The following is a 15,380-nucleotide window of genomic DNA, read 5'->3' as shown; positions in this document are numbered from 1 at the left end:
AATATGTTCATTTGTATCATTTTTTTCAATTCCACACAAAAGTGATATCATTTGATATTTGTCTTTGTCTGGCTCACTTCACTTGTTGCCCAGACAAGTGAAGGTACTTCATGCCACTGAATTGTACATTTTAAAGTCGTTAAAATGTAAGTTTACAACACTTATATACATGGGATTTCTAATGCAAGAACACTGGAGTGGGTTGCCATTCCTTCTCCAATATATATTTTACCACAATTTTTTAAAAAATAAGAAAAAAGTGGGGCAGATAGGGCAAAAAAGGAGAGCCCCTCAGGCACCGGGCAGGGGAGGGGGAATGTGTATCCAAGTCCATCAGCTGCTGAGCCTGGCGCTGGGTGGCCTCTTCATATGTACCATTTAATTCCCAAAATGACCCTTTCAAGTAGGAATTGTTGTTGAACTGAACTTCAGAGCGCACTTGTGTCACCAAGCCAGACAGGGGTAGATGGGGACTCAAACCCAGGTCTGTGTCCTCCAAGGCACCAGCCGTCCAAACAGTGTCACAGACAGGAAGCACTAGGGAGGCCTGTCCCCACGGCTTATTCTCTCAGCATCCCTGAGCACCTCCTCTGGACTGGACAGCAGAGATGGCAGCAAAGGGGACGCAGCCCCTAACAATCAGCACAGCTGGCAGCTGAGGGACCACTCCTCGTCTTACTTCCCATCCTCAGAACCTTAACACTGAGCAAGGGCGTTCGGCCTCTGACATTACCTGGCCTGATTTCTGCTGATATTGGATCCTGCAATGAGCTAGGGCTAGGGTCAAGATGAGACCAGAATTGAAATCTGAGCATCTCAGGAAATGAATCCCAGACATCCTGCAAGAGCTGAGGGATACAGGTGGAACAGAACATGCATGGGCTCTGGAGTCTGGACACAACAAACTGTGGAAAATTCTTTCAAGAGATGGGTATATCAGACCACCTTACCAGGCTTCTGAGAAATCTGTATGCAGGTCAAGAAGCAACAGTTAGAACTGGACATGGAACAACAGACTGGTTTCAAATTGGGAAAGGAGTACGTCAAGGCTGTATATTGTCACCCTGCTTATTTAACTTATATGCAGAGTACCTCATGTGAAATGCCAGGCTGGATGAAGCACAAGCTGGAATCAAGATTGCAAGGAGAAATACCAATAACCTCAGATATGCAAATGACAGAAAGAAAAGAACTAAAGAGCCTCTTGGTAAAAGTGAAATAGGAGAATGAAATAGTTGGCTTAAAACTCAACATTCAAGTGTTACAGCTCTTTTAGAATTTGTCTAGCAGGCTTTCCGGTTCGCACCGGAAAGCCCCTCCCACAAAAAAAACAAAAAACAAAAAAAACTCAACATTCAAAAAACTAAGACCATGGCATCCAATACCATCACTTCATGGCAAATAGATGGGGAAACAAAGGAAACAGTGACAAAATAAAGACTTTATTTTGTGGGGCTCCAAAATCACTGCAGATGGTGACTGCAGCCATGAAATTAAAAGACGCTCGGTCCTTGGAAGAAAAGCTATGACAAACCTAGGTAGTATATTAAAAAGCAGAGACATTATTTTGCCGACAAAGGCCCATCTAGTCAAAGCTATGGTTTTTCCAGTAGTCATGTATGGATGTGAGAGTTGGACCATAAAGAAGGCTGAGCACCGAAGAATTGATGCTTTTGAACTGTGGTGTTGGAAAAGACTCTTGAGAGTCCCTTAGACTGCAAGGAGATCAAATGAGTCCATCCTAAAGGAAATCAGTCCTGAATATTCATTGGAAGGACTGATGCTGAAGCTGAAACTCCAATACTTTGGATACCCTTTGCAAAGAACTTATTCACTGGAAAAGACCCTGATGCTGGGAAAGATTGAAGGCAGGAGGAGAAGGGGATGACAGAGGATGAGATGGGTGGATGGCATCACCAATGAGATGGAAATGAGCTTGCTTTAGCAGTTGGTGATGGACAGGGAAGCCTGGTATGCTGTAGTCCATGGGGTCGCAAAGAGTTGGACACAACTGAGTGACTGAACTGACTGGAGTCTGGAGCCCTGGGTTTGAAATCAAACTCTGCTACTTACTCTGTGCGGGCTTTCCCAGTGGCTCAGTGGGTAAAGAAGCTGCCTGCAGTGCAGGAGACACAGAAGACACAGGTTCAATTCCTGGGTTGGGAAGATTCCCCGGAGGAAGAAATGGAAATCCACTCCAATATTCTCGCCTGAAAAATCCCATGGACAGAGGAGCCTGGTGGGCTACAGTCCATGGGGCCACAAAGAACTGGACATGACTGAGTGATTAACCACACACTTACTGTGTGATCTTGGCTTGAACTCATACGAGCCTCAGCTTTCTCACCTGTCAAAGGGGCATGTCATACCTGCATTATAAGGGCCACCGCATGTGAACTGTGGAGCCAAACCACCTGGGTTTAAATCCTGCTTCCCCACCATTTATCAGGTATATGAACTAGAATAAGTTCCTTAATTCTCTATGGCTCAGTTTTCTTCATCAAAAAAAAATGGGAGTAGACACTACTTTAATGGGCTGTTGTAAGGTTTTAATGTGTTAATACAGGTAATACGCGGAGCACAGTCCACACAAGAAGGTGGTTTTTTTTTTAATATATATATACACACATTTTTGGTAACTGTTAGGAAATATACATAAAACCCTAGCACAGGGTAGGGGCCTCACCAATGGTAGTTTTCCCTTCCTTGGCCATCCAGTTCCCCTCCTGTGTGTGACTCAAACTGTTGCTGTGTATTTGTCCTGGATTTTTCTCTAAATATCCGGATTGGACATGGCCAGTATTAGCAGGAACCTCTGGCTTTTCCTGTGCTTCCCCTCTGCCCACACGGACAGGGGCTCCTGGAGAGAAGCCCATTAGGCTGAACCCTCCAGGAAGGAGGTCAAAGATGAGTCATTCCAAAAATGCGCTTCTTGGCCGCCTGTGGCAGTCCCACTCCCGCCCCACTGGTCCTCAGTGTGGATGCCAAAGACCCAAGGCAGCCAAGGGCACTCGGGGAGACCCAGGCCTTCCCTGCAGCAGGGAACGATCCTTCCCCAAAACGAGCATTAACTGTTCATCTCCAGCTACCCTATAGGAGCAGTATTGCTTTCTCCATTTTACTGATGAGGATACAAAGGCACAGAGAGGTTAAAACACTTGGCCAAAGTTACCCAGCAAGGCCGCACATGGGTCAGGTTCAAATCCAGGTCTTCCTTGATCCAAAGACTGGGAGCGTTCCACACTCTCTCCCTGCTGAACCATGTCACCATCAGTGCTGCCACTCACGGGCTCTATGAACTTGAGTAAATCCTCGCCCTTCTCTGCACCTCAGTATCCACAGTCATAAATGGGCAGGCTACCTGACAAAATAGTTGTTCATTCAGCAATCACTGACTGAGGGACTTCCCTGGTGGTCCAGTACTTGGCTAAAACCCCGTGATCCCAAAGCAGAGGGCTCCGGTTCAATCCCTGGTCAGGGAACTAGATCTCACATGTCAGAACTCAGAGTTTACATGCCACAAACTAAAGATCCCACACGCCATAACTAAGACTCAGCACAGCCAAATAAATAAAATTTAAAAAAAAAAATCACCAACTGAGCCCAGAGCCATATTTATGGGAACGCTATTGAGGCTTCAGTTTCACAGCCCCTCCTGCACAGGCTCTTTCTAGGATCCTGAGAAGGGTCTGGTAATGTTATACACTTTTCTTAAAGAGGGTCCTCAGGCTCACAAAACCTGAGCCCAGCCCTGCTGCCATTGTGTGCCAGCAACATGCCACATTCCTTGGATGTGCGTGCATGCTAAGTCATTTGTCGTGTCTGACTCTTTGTGACCCTATGAACTATAGTCCACCAGGCTCCCCTGTCCACAGGATTCTCCAGGCGAGAATACTGGCTGGAGTGGGTTGCCATGCTCGCCTCCAGGGGATCTTCCCAACCCAGGGATCGAACCCAGGTCTCCTGTGTCTCCTGCATTGACAGGCGGGTTCTTTACCACTAGCGCCACCTGGGAAGCCCTGCCCTGGATCGGGTGGGCACAAAGGGACACCAGGGGAGCCTGTGTGTGAAGTCCCCAGCAGCGGGCCTGACCCATGGGCCCTGAGCTGAGGGTAGCGGGCATTGCTACCTGTTTGTCTGTCTCTCCCCCGTTAGAATGCTAGCTCTCTGAGGACAGCGAACCTTGTCGGTTTTGTTTGTTGATGGTGCCCCAGAGCCCAGAACAGTGCCTGGCACGTGCTCAGAACCCAGTAAACATTCCCTGACCCTTGAGATGGTGCGGTTCAACTCTCCAATTCACAGATGAGAAAACTTGTTCCAGAAGGTGTATCTTTCCCACGGTCGGGACCGGGCCCAGGGCCTCATCGCTCCTGTGAAAGGCTGTTACTTCTCGCTGCCTCTCTGGTGACTCACGCTGGGACCCGAAAGACATTTTTGGAATAAAAATCTAGGGAGCAACGCTGTGAGTAAGAAAAGCAAGGGAAGTGGCAGAGGGGGAAAGAGTAGGGTTGCCAGACTTAAAAAGAATGCAAGACACCAGTTGATTTTGAAACTTAGGAGAAACAAGTCCTATTTTAGTATAAGTCTGCCCCGAGCAACGTTTGGAGCATGTTTCTGTAACATTAAGAGTCACTGTTATATCCTGTGATAAATCATAATGGAAAAGAATATGAAAAAGAAGATACAGATGTGTATAACTGAGTCACTTTGCTGTACAGAAAAAATTAACACAACATTGTAAATCAACTATACTTTAAAAACAATTCAGATTTAAAAAACCTTTTGTAAATCTAAATAAATACAGGACTTCCCTGGTGATTAAGAATCCACCAGCCAATGCAGGGGACACAGATCTGATGCCTGGCCCGGGAAGATCCCACATGCCTCAAAGCAACCAAGCCCGAGGGCCACAAACAAGAAGAGCCACCACAGTGAGAAGTCCCAGCACCGCAGCTAGAGGGTAGCCCCCGCTCTCTGAAACTAGGGAAAGCCCACTCACAGCAACGAAGACCCAGCACAGCCAAAAATACACTGATTTTAAAAAAGAAAAAAATTTTAATAAATGCATTTGAGAACAAACAAAAAAAGTCACTATTCATCTGAAATTCAAACTTGCCTGAATGTCCTGTATTTCATTCTGGCAATGTTGCCTTCGAATTCCATGGAACTGAGTTCAAATGCCTGCTCTCTGACAGACCATCGTAGGTGAGAATCTTTACTATTCAACACTTTAATTTCCTCATCTGCACACCGTGGCCAGTCCTAATTCCTCATGGACTTACTGTGAGCATCAGAGGAAATAATGTCTCTTACTACAAGCACGTGGTGGGTAGACCCTTTCAATGCTGGCTTTCCTCTCCTGTTTTTAAGACACCATTGAGGAACTCAGTGGGGAGACTGACTTGCCAGTTGTAAGATAACATGATAACTACAGCGTGGATACTTTTCCAAGCAGCACACTTGGACAGAATACGAAGTTATGGATCCTGTCTGCAGAAGGCAAACACCTCACTTGGTATTTCTCAGCCTTATCAGACCGGATAATCCCTTTTCATAAACATTCTCAACATCTCCTTTGCCTTTCTTAAATGAAACTCAGTGATAAAAATGATCCATTTACACAGAAACGGAAAAGACTTGATATTCGACCTGCAATTTAAATGCAAAATAAAAGGAGTGCAATAAAATAACACTTCAACACGCGAGTGCTTGGGCATGTGGTAGGGAGATGTTTGCAAAGACTAAGAAGAAATAAGTTTGGATTAAGAAGCTGGGCAATATTTGAGGACTTCCCAGGAGGTAAAATGGCTAAGACCTTGTGCTTCCACTGCAGAGGGCATGGGTTTGATCCCTAGTTGGGGGACTAAGATCCCACATGCTGCACTGTGGGGCCAAAAATGAATAAATAGGCAAAATTGATTTAAAAAGAAAGTTGGACAATATTAAATATTCAGTTGAACCATGTGAAACTGCTGATAATGGAACTGCGTTTGACCTATGAAAATGGAATTTCATATGATTCAACCTAACATTTAACATTCTAAATACAAGCAAACTAAATTCAACTATTGTGTGTGTGTTTAATACATGTGTATGTGTGTGAGTGAAATTCATCAGTCATGTCCAACTCTTTGGGACCCCATGGACTATATAGTCCATGGAATTCTCCAGGCCAGAATACTGGAGTGGGTAGCCTTTCCCTTCTCCAGGGGATCTTCCCAACCCAGGGACTGCCTGGCATTGCAGGTGGATTCTTCACCAGCAGAGCCACAAGGGAAATCCAATACATGCGTATATCATACCACGAACCAACAGCTACACACATGGGCAGGTGCACATGTGCTGTTGACTCAAATACCATAAATACCATCACCATCTGGGTTGTGATTTTCCATACTGATGGTCCACTCTTCTAAAAATCACAAACAGCTCAAAACACATCATCTTCTCTTGTTTTGCCTAGTAGCTGCACTTCTGAAAAATAAAGCCTGTCTTCTTTAAATGCAAAAGCAAAACAGTGCACTCTGTTGAAGGTCTCAAAACCCTTAACCCAGTAATTCTAAGAATCCTCTTCTAAGAATTCCACTTCTAAGAATATATATAAGTAAACAATCCATTAAAACCTCTGTGCACAGAAAGCTCGGTATAGAAAGATGGAACTAATGACATATCAACAATAGGGAAATGAGCAGTAAATGATGTATACTTTCTCTGTGGTCTAGGACCTAGCCATCAGAGATGAACTGTTGGCAGCTGTTGAAGGGCATGGGTGCCTTGGGGTTTTTTTTTCCCCTTTGCTTTTCTCGTTTTCTATAATGATTTTCATTCCCATAGTAATTGGAGGAAAATCAACTTGAGGAAAAACAGAGGACCATAAAGCCCCTGGTTGGAATCCCTTCCCTTTCATTACTTTGCACAAATAGTGGATGGAGGGAAAAAAAAAAAATCTCACATATGCACCCAAGCTACAAAATGAGACCAGTGGCCCCATCAGCTCACCAAGAAGGCTGAGCACGAGCTGAGGCCAAGCCCTCTGGTGACCCGTGGTAGTGGCCGCCAAACTGTACCTGCAATCTGGGGGCAACCACGCTGAAGATGTCTAAGGGGGAGTCGTACAGGCAAGATACAGCCCAGGCTGGGCCCTCGTTTGCGCCAATCAAGTGTGAAAAGGAATCAACAAGAAGATAATCGGAGGCTATCAAGCAAAACAAACTCAAAAGACAACAATCAGCCAAGAAAGAGACACTGGAAAAGACGGGGGACAGGAAATCAGATGAAGCATGCCTTTCTCAGGTGTGTTTGGGCAGATCGTCTGAAATTAACTATAAAATATGGCCACTCATCCATCATAGAGCTGGCCTCTGTGGTCCCAGTCACCATAAACAGACCAGTTCCCATGTGGTAACTCTCTGCTTTGCTGGAGCATACTCAGGAAAAGATTATAAAATATCTCAACACAACGAATGAGGTAAAAAAACTATCACCATTTTACAAAATATTTTATATTTCACTAGCATCTATCAATCTTTAACTTTTGGTAAACATTATATCCTATTTCAGGGATTTTGAGATTTGGGGCATTTAATAAATACTACATGTCTTTTCTCAAGTTATCTTTTTATTTACAGGTTTTTTCCCATTGTCCAATTTTCAGAAGAGCTTATTCAAATTATTACCTGAATTTCTCTAAACTCCCCAGCTTACATATGTGCCAAAAATGAATGTATTTATTTATGGTAAGGGTAATTTAGATTTCAGTTGTTATGTTTTAGAGATCCAGCCTAAACACACAGCACTTTTATCCTCATTGATGCCTTTATAAATCAGCATTATAAGCTAACAACTGATATGACCCATAATCTCTTGATCAGAAGTTGCTACCTTAAAAAAAAAAAAAAAAAAAGTTGCTACCTTTGTGCTGGCTTTTAGGACAATTTCCTAAATGAAGGAGGCCATTCCATACTTGACTCTTCTTCATCTGACTGACTTTATTCTGAGTTCTGAGAAAACATTCATACTGGATTCTTACTGGTTACAATTTGTACTACTTCAAATATAATCATCCAATTTCTTAAGTACAGATTCCAGCCTGTACTGAGATAAATGTTCCCTGGTTGTCCTTTGTCAACAGTCTCCTCGTTGCTACAGTTTCCTGGTTGGAGTGTCATAAGCTTACTTTAAGAAACATTTTGTGACCTGGGGACCCATCTGTCATCTGGAGATACTGTTTTCATTTTAATTACAATTTATAATCTTAAACAAACTGAAAGCCTATTACCACTAATGATTTGCTACTATGTTGCCATGTTAAGATTAATCAAAACCTACAATTACAGTAAAAAAAAAAAAAATTTTACAAAGGAAAACATAGCTCAAGCCATATGCAAAGTGCTTAGTTAAGTAAATGGATTGGTAAGCAGCGCGGCACAGTGGTATTTGGAGGCTGATCCCTAAACCGTTTTTTTAAGTCTTTATTGAATTTTTTACAATATTGCCTCTGTTTTATGTTTTGGTTCTTTGGCAGCAAGATACAAGGGATCTTAGCTTTCCCACTGGGGATCGAACCCAACTCCCCTGCATTGGAGGGTGAAGTCTAAACCTCTGGACTGCCAGGAAGTCCCATGATCCCTAAAAGTTTTATGGACTATATATGACCTGAAGTTTTCTTCCCAACTTTCTTACTTTTTCAGAACATGTTTTTGAGGCTTAAGAAAGCACTTGTTAAACCACATTTTCTTAAACACACGTACACACGCAACTTCCAAGTAAAATCTCTGGAATGGTTCAGGAATGTTGCCCATTACAAACAGAAATTTGTTTTTAACATGAAAACTAACAGATACTTGGCTCTGTCCAGGTTTGTTTTACCCAAAAAGTACTGAATGCAAATCGTATATGTAAATCTGAGATCTATTGCCAACTTTTAAAAATAGGCTTTTAAAGGGTTCTTTTAAAAAATCAAGTGTTAAAAAAGTGAGACCACTTTTGCTAAAGTTAATATATACCTATACACACAGAAAAAAATTTGTAAAAAAAAAAATTCCAAATATTAATGCCAAATAGCTCTGGGGTTTATGAGCCTGGAGGACATGGTCTTTTTTACACCTTTCTGTAGCACCTAAACTTTTATAGTGATTCTATATTGCTCTTATAATCAGGAGGAAAAAAAATCAATAATCCATTTTTTATTTTCAAAAATGATAAAGGAGGGGAAATGGCTAATGAAGGTGAGAGTTGCCCACAGGCCTGGGAGCTGGAAGGAACCAGAAGGACTAATTGGGAAACGGCACGGGCTGACCCAGACAGTCATGGCTCCTCAAACAGTCTCTGAGGAGAAGAGCCAGGCACACAAGCAACCTTGGAGTCACATGGCTCCAGAAAGAGCCAGACATGTGCCTCAGGGACCAGCGGTCCTAGGAGGAGGGCCCTGCCCTACATACAAAGATCACTTGGATCCAGTCCTTGGAGAAGAATCCAGTGTAGAAGAGCCAAAGAAAAGCATGGTGACATCAGTGAAGAACAAACCACTAGTATAATTCGCAACATCTCCTAGAAATTAGAGGGAAAAAACAATGAGACAGTGTCATTGCCCTCCACCTGAGAAAAGAACAAAGAATTTTAGAAGGCTGGTGAGGGTGTGTGGAGACTAACAGTCACTCACGGCTGGTGGGAATTATTATATGACTATGTGCTCCTGAAAAGCAACTGTACCAATCGTTGAAAGATACTCACATCCTTTTGTAATTCCCTTTCTAGAAATCTACCCTAAGACACACGTAAAATGCTTTATTGTCAGAGATAGTCATTGCAGTATGATTTATAATTTTTTAAAAAGGAAATAACCTGAATACTGTCCAACAATAGTTAGAATGGTGATTTTCAATATAACTTTCAATGGGCATTATGGAGCCATTAAAAACAAGGTTTATGGAGCCTTTATAATAAACACATAGGGGAATGTTTATGTTGCCATGTTAAATGATACAGTAGGATATAATATTGTATATAGAATACTATTTTAACTACATAAAAGTTCACATAAACCAGGAAGAAATGCTCTAAAACTTTACACAGTTCCCTGTAGATTGGTTGGGTTATGAATGGGTTTATCTTTTAAAAAATAATTTATTTTGAAATAATTTCAGGCTTACAGAAAATCTGTAAGAAAAATAAAAGCTGTCATATTCCTTTTACTCAGGTTTCCAGTGTCACCATTTTTCTACACTTGCTTCACTGCCTGCATGTGTGCACACAATCTTTTTTTTTTTTTTGGCCACACTGCACAGCTTGTGGGATCTTAGTCCCCCAACCAGGAACTGAACCCAGACTCTCGGCAGTGAAAGCGCAGAGTCCTAACCATTGGACCACCAGGGAATTCCCCACACGGTGCTTCTTCACACACATACAATATCTGCAATCCTTAGTCTTTCTCTGAACCACCCGAGTATCCTAAAAACAAGAATACTCTCCAGCACAACCTTCCCAATTGAGAAATCAACACTGGCACAGCACCGCCCTCTAACCTTTGCCCCACTCACCCTTCACCAGCTATCCCGCTGTCTCTTTTTCCTTCCTGGTCCAGGATCCAACCTAGGAATACACTTTGCCGTTAGTTGTCATGTCTCTCCATTCTCCCTCAAACTGCATCATTTCCTCTCTTTTCCCCCATCTTTCATGTCTTTCTTTGACAGCTGTTTGTTTGTTTTTTACAGAGTGTAGATCTTTCATTTTATAGGGTATCCCCAACCTGAGGCTGACTGTTGTTTCCTCTCGATGAGACTTAGGCTATGCCTTCTTGGCAGGAATAGCACAGAGACGAGGCTTTATCACCTAAGGCGGCCCGTGACCCCAACCTATTGGGCCCGGGTTCATTTTGAACACCTGCTCAGATTGGTGTCTGCCAGGTTTTTCCCTTTGTAGTAGGGAAGTATTTTCTGGAGATACATTCCAGCATCACACCCAAACTATTCTTCAAACATTCACCTGCCGGTCTCAGCATTGTTGCCAAGTCCAGCCTGAATCAACCATCACTGCTGTTGTTCGGTTGCTAAGTTGTGTCTGACTCTTTGCTGCCCCATGGACTGTAGCCTGCCAGGCTCCTCGGTTTTCCACTATCACCGTGATGGGTACCTAATGTGGACTTTTCCTATTCCCATCAGTAATTGACAATCTTTTATAATAAAGAAAGAGCTGACCTCCCCTCCTATTAATTTTTTAAAATTTACTTATCTATATCCATATGGTCAGGACTTCCCTGGTGGTCTGGTAGTTAAGAAACTGCCTGCCAGTGCAGGGAACACGAGTTCGATCCCTGGGTCTGGGAAGATCCCACATGTCGTGGGGCAACTAAGCCTGTGTACCACAACTACTGACCCCTGCTCCACAAAAAGAAAAGCCACTGCAAGGAGAAGCCTGCACACGGCAACTAGAGAAAGCCCGTGTGCAGCAATGAAGACTCAGCACAGCCAAAAATACGTAAGTAGATAAATAAAAATTTTATTAAAAAAGAAGAAAGAAACCAAGAGCTGGGAGCTTGGTGTGTTCGCCACACCTAGAATTGCTTCTAGGTCCTCTACAAATTGTTTAATAGGAAATTCATGCACATATGTAAGTATATGTACAAACACCTATCACTGTGTATATGTGAATAAGTTTGCATGTATATACACACACACACATACACACACACAGAGGCTTCCCAGCAGCTCAGTGGTAAAGAATCCACCTTCGGTTCAGGAGCTGCAGGAGATGCGGGTTCGATCCCTGGGTTGGGAAGATCCCCTGGAGGAGGGCATGGCAACCCACTCCAGTATTCTTGCCTGGAGAATCCCATGCACAGAGGAGCGTGGAGGGCTACGGTCCATAAGGTCACAAAGAGTTGGACATGACTGAAGCGCCTTAGCACACATACATATACACGAAATTCATAAGTGTTAATGTGTGTATAAATATGTATATGTCAGTGAGGTTATTCCTATGCAGCCCTTTCAGGGTTCTTTCTAGACATCCCCCTTTCCATGTTTGCAAATCACCTCTCTAACTGTGAGACACTTGACTGCGATTAGCCTCGATTTATTCATTTATTTGCTCAATGTAACCAGTCTCTCAGCCACACCAGCTGCCTTCTCCGCCCACTGCCCCTGCACGTACCCTACCTCCTCAGCCAGCGGCCACACCAACACCTCTGCGAAGCCCTCCACACACCCCACTTCTTCAAACACCAGGCATGCCTATACTTCTGAAAAATATTGGTTTTATGTATTATCAAGTCCCACCTGTTTTCTTCTTTTTAATTGATGTTTTAATGTGAACGCCACTTAAGATGTACTACCTGCTTTCCTGAGGTGGCTGAGTACCAGCATCTCCCCATGGTTATATCACTTGCATCCCCAGATGCGATTAAGTGAATGGAGCTAGAATCGTTAGAACAACGCACCCCCACAGGCTTCCTTTTCTCTGCCACCTGCACTCCCTCTGTACTTTCCCCAACCCTAGGCAGCAACTCCCAGGGATGTGGCCCTTCTAAGGGCCTCCTGCCTCTTGAGAGGGTCCCTTGCAGGGACCCTGAGGGCCTTTCATAGCTCACCCCTCCTGGGTCCTTCTCCATCAATCTGGAGGGTGATCCCCACTACCCACTCCTCTTCTTTCTCATCCTCACAGACCCAGCACTGAAGAAACCAAACCATGTCAAACCCAGAAGAGTGTGGGAGGAAGCATAAAGGACACACAGGTCTGCCTTGTCAAAAGGGGCTCCTTCCTTAGACAGCTTGAAAGTCACAGCGTTGCTTATGAATGAGCTGGAAGTTTCAGAAAGATGGCAGCAGCAAAAGCAAGACATGGAAGGTTCTGGAATCAGAATCTAAGGGCCGGGGTAGGCACGTTGGGCTCCTGTACACAGAATAGCCAGAGGGGTCCCTAATTCCCCGACAAGCTACCCTGCAAGCAGAAGTCACCCTCGAGGCAGGACCTGCCTCCCCCACACACACCAGGGCAGGACCACAGGGGTCCTCCAGTCCTCCGGATATACTGGGCCCCAATCCACTCTTCCTGGCCAGACTGAGCACACATGCAGCGCAAGTCCACCCTCTGTTCAGGAAGCCCTGAAGGTAGATCCGGCCCCGGCTCCCACGGGGTCTCTCAGCCACACTCAGCCAGGAAGGGAAGTCAGAGTCTCCTGAGTCTCCTGCACTGGTAGGCAGATTCTTAACCACCGCGCCACCTGGGAAGCCCCTACATGGAACATTACTCAGCCATAAAAAAGAATGAAATAATGCCATCTGCAGCAACATGGATGGACACAGAGATTATCGTAAGTGAAGTTAAGTCAGAAAGAGAAGAAAATACCATACGATATCACTTACCTACAGAATCTAAAATATGACACAAATCAACACACCTACAAAACAAAAAAGACTCACAGATATAGACAGAAGACGTGTGGTTGCCAAGGGGGGGAGGTGGGGTAGAGGAGGGGAAAATTGGGAACTTGGAATTAGCAGATGCAGACTAGTATACATGGAATGGATAAACAAGGTCCTATCGTATAGCACAGAGAACTACAGTCACTATCCCGGGATAAACCATAATGGAAAAGAAAAAACCATATGAAAAAGAATATATCTGCGTGCATAACTGAGTCACTTGGTTGTACAGCAGAAATTAACACAACATTGTAGATCAACTATACTTCAGTAAAATGGAAACAAAACACTGAAGCATCAGTTTGGGTCTCAAGCCTGCCAGCTTTCTCAGGGAATCGACACCACTGGCTCTCTCTGACCTTCAGACTCAGAGGGAACGACACCCTGAGCTCTCCTGGGTTCTTAATCTCACTGACTCACCTGAAGATCTTAGGACTTGTCAGCCTCCATAATCACATAAGCCAGCTCTTTGTAATGAATCACTTCATCTGCACACACACACCCTATTGCTTCTATTTTTCTGGAAAACCCTGACTAGTACGGTGGCCCAGAGAGAGGCAGTGACTTGTCCCAAGCTCCTCAGCATTGCAGAGGAAGACACAGGTGCCCAGATTTCAAGCACAGCCTCCTCCTATTCCCCCTCACCCCAATTCACAAGGACTGGGACCCTCGTTACAGAACAGCACCCCCTAGCGGCTTCAGCCAAGGTGGGTCCCGCCCAAACAGACAGGACATCCACTCAGGACACCAGGATGGAGCATGCGTGTGCAGAGTCACAAAGACCTGGGTTGAAAATCCAGCTCCTCTGCAGACTAGCTCTGTGGCCTCAGCACTTTGCCACACCTCTCCAGGCCTCGGTGAGCACCTCTGAGCACTCCCATTTTAATGGGAATCATATCACCACAAAGCTGTTGGAGAATTAAACAAGACACTGGTAGTCCAGTAACCAGCACAGGGCCTCGTCCATCAGTGAATCCCAGGGGGTGTTCTTTCTCTCCCCTACTCTGCTGTTGTTTTGTTGTTATTTAGCCACTAAGTCGTGTCTGACTCTTGTGTGACCCCGTGGACTGTAGCCTGCTAGGCTCCTCTTTTCATGGGATTTCCCAGGCAAGAATACTGGAGTAGGTTGCGATTTCCTTCTCAAGGGGATCTTTCCAACCCAGAGATCAAACCCGGGTCTCTTGCATTGCAGGCAGATTCTTTGCCACTGAGCCACAGGGGAAGCTCCTACTCTGTTAATTCTCCCTTAATCTCACCAAGTGATTGAGAACCATTGACCTGGGGCAGTGGTGAAAATCTGTTAAGTCCATTAAAGTCACCTGAAAAGGCTTTGAAACATACCAAGGTCAGGTCTGTGCTGCTCCAGGGCCTCTAGTTTTTAATCCCGTATCTCCCAAGAAGGATACTCAAGTGCAGTCAGGGTGAGAACGTCTATGCAATCACCAGAATTTCTCACCCTTCATGCTCCCAGAAAACTAAGCTGGGAGGACTCATAAGGGGGCCTGGGGCTTGGCATGGGGCCAGTCAAAGGCAGCTCCCTATCCCTTCATGGCCTGATCTCTCTGTCCTGTGACGCCAAGACGAAACTCTCCTCCTCTGCGTCCCTGGAGGGGCTGAGCCTCATAACCTGGGCGGCACTCCCAGTGGAGATATTGAACATCAAACCTGCCTGATGCCTCCCAGGTTCAGTTCCTTCATCTGCAGGGTGGGGAAGCATAAACTCACAGGAGAAAAACCCCAGCACAGTTCCCAGCTCCAGGACCACGTCTAAAGTTCAAGGCTTTCCATCACCCAGCCGCCTCCCACATCTCCAGTCTCCTGCCTTCCCATCTGCACACATGCTACCCACTTTGCCTAGAATGTGCTCCTCACTTTTGCTACCTGAAAACTCCTACTCACTTCAAAGCCCTACTCAACTGTCATCCCCCACTTGGCAGACTCCTGTAAATCAGGGTTCTC

The 15,380-nt window shown here is 44.7% G+C and overlaps 1 non-coding gene across 1 annotated transcript; it reads left to right on the top strand.

Moving 5' to 3' along the window:
- Positions 1–1,256: 1,256 nt before the first annotated feature.
- On the top strand, positions 1,257–1,318 carry LOC113878627. The gene has a single exon (XR_003507053.1). It is a non-coding gene; the product is annotated as a U7 small nuclear RNA (small nuclear RNA).
- Positions 1,319–15,380: the final 14,062 nt, after the last annotated feature.

The sequence above is a fragment of the Bos indicus x Bos taurus genome, chromosome 19 (genome assembly GCF_003369695.1).
Source record: "Bos indicus x Bos taurus breed Angus x Brahman F1 hybrid chromosome 19, Bos_hybrid_MaternalHap_v2.0, whole genome shotgun sequence".
NCBI lineage: Eukaryota > Metazoa > Chordata > Mammalia > Artiodactyla > Bovidae > Bos > Bos indicus x Bos taurus.
The sequence above is the reverse complement of the archived record's forward strand: the minus strand, read 5'-3'. Positions and strand labels throughout refer to the sequence as shown.